Source organism: Vombatus ursinus, unplaced genomic scaffold (assembly GCF_900497805.2).
Source record: "Vombatus ursinus unplaced genomic scaffold, bare-nosed wombat genome assembly UNPS02014810.1, whole genome shotgun sequence".
Taxonomy (NCBI): Eukaryota; Metazoa; Chordata; class Mammalia; order Diprotodontia; family Vombatidae; genus Vombatus; species Vombatus ursinus.
Genome location: NW_020954588.1, coordinates 37,087,545 through 37,089,600, shown reverse-complemented (window position 1 = coordinate 37,089,600; position 2,056 = coordinate 37,087,545). Strand labels below are relative to the sequence as shown.

The following is a 2,056-nucleotide window of genomic DNA, read 5'->3' as shown; positions in this document are numbered from 1 at the left end:
TGTATACCAACTTCATGTAAAGTTTAGACTATGTTAAAAAAAAAAAAAAGCTGTAACTAGGAGAAAATAATCTAAAAGCTACCTTAGCAACTACTTGACCAAATATTTTGCAAATATAGTAATACAGTAGACAAAAGACACACCAGGGTGCAAGTCTGGGAGCAGCAGTCTCACATCTAACTTAGAACTTTTAAAGCCTGGCCAGCAACCTTGATCTCCCCAAAATACCAACTACTGTCAAGGATCAGCTGATTGTGAATGTCCTAAAGGAAGACCACATTCCCCATAATAAGATCACTGTTGTTTGGGTTGGTGCAGTTGGCATGGCATGTGCCATCAGTATCTTAATGAAGGATTTGGCTGATGAACTTGCCCTAGTTGATGTAATTGAAGACAAACTAAAGGGAGAAATGATGGATCTCCAACATGGCAGCCTTTTCCCCAAAACGCCAAAGATTGTTTCTGGCAAAGACTACAGTGTGACTGCAAACTCAAAGCTGGTTGTTGTTACGGCTGGGGCACATCAACAGCACGGAGAAAGTCATCTTAATTTGGTCCAGCACAATGTGAATATCTTTAAATTCATCATTCCCAATATTGTTAAATAAAGCCCTAATTGCCAGCTGCTTATTGTTTCCAATCCAGTGGATATTTTGACGTATGTGGCCTGGAAGCTAAGTGGCTTTCCTAAAAGCCGTGTCATTGGAAGTAGTGGCAATCTGGATTCTGCCAGTTCTACCAGTTTCCAAAGAGACTTGGTATCTGTTCTTCAAGTTGTCATGGATGGGTCCCTGGGGAACATGGAGACTCCAATGTTCCTGTGGGGAGTGGTGTGAACATTGCTGATTCTCTCTGAAGAATCTTTATCCTGCTTTGAGAACTGATGCTGGTCCAGAGAACTGGAAAGATGTTCATAAACCAAGTGGTTGAAGATGCTTATAAGGTGATCAAGCTGAAGGGCTATACTTTCTGGGACATTGGCTTGTCTGTGGTAGATCTGGCAGAAAGCATGATGAACAATCTTAGGAGACTACATCCAATTTCCACCATAACTAAGGGCCTATATGGCATTAATGAGGATGTCTTCCTTAGCGTCCCATGTGTCTTGGGGCAGAACGGCATTTCAGATGTGGTGAAGGTAAGCCTGAATCCGGAGGAGGAGGGCCCTTTGAAGAACAGCACAGATACTCTCTGGGGAATCCAGAAAGAGCTGCAATTTTAAAGCCTTTTAATGTGCTACCTTTTTACTGTTGAGAACAGGACAGTGGTTAAGGGGTTTTGTAGGATATGCTTTCCAAATAGGTCAAATCCTTCCTCTGGGTAGTGATTGAACACCAGAAATGTAAAACCTGTGAACACACACTAGTTTCTACTTAATGTTAGAAATGGTGAATAGTACAGTGTGACTACTATGTGTTAAACCCTGTTGTTGTTTGTTTGTGATGCTGGATAGGACTTGTGCAGTCTTAGTAGCTGGTGTCAAGCAAAGCCAGCATTCCACAGGTATGTAACTGCCTCCCTTGTATGTGGCTGCTATAGGTTTCCGCAGGTCCAGACAACATTTCTGGACACAAAACACCATATAGTAGTAATATTTTACTGATTCATGATTACCTTTGTGCTCCCCTCCATTAGGGCTCTACAGCATGGCCCCATGTATCAACTTTCCAGAGAACCTGATTTTGTACATATACTGAATGAACAACAAATCACTGATTACAAAAGATACACCAGTTACCAGTTTAATATATATATAGATAGATAGATATGTATATCTATACACATACACACACTTAATTCTTATCATATTAACAATTTACAGAGGAAACAATAATTATAGCAATAAAAAAATTGCTTCAATAATGGGGCCTTGGAACCTTGGAGCAAACCCAAATCACCTAATGTGGAAGCTTCCTGCTTCTGTGAATTCCCCTCCCACGGGGGTGGGAGTAGCCCCCTTTGAATTCTGTGTAGCCAAAATAGACTATCTGTGAAACTGGGAGATTGGAACAGTCTCAGCCTCTTTCCTGCTGTGTCCCGAGGGTCATGATCACAT

The 2,056-nt window shown here is 41.4% G+C and overlaps 1 pseudogene; it reads left to right on the top strand.

Moving 5' to 3' along the window:
- The first annotated feature begins 288 nt into the window (after nucleotides 1-288).
- On the top strand, nucleotides 289-1,222 carry LOC114053178 (annotated as a pseudogene).
- The last annotated feature ends 834 nt before the right edge of the window (nucleotides 1,223-2,056 follow it).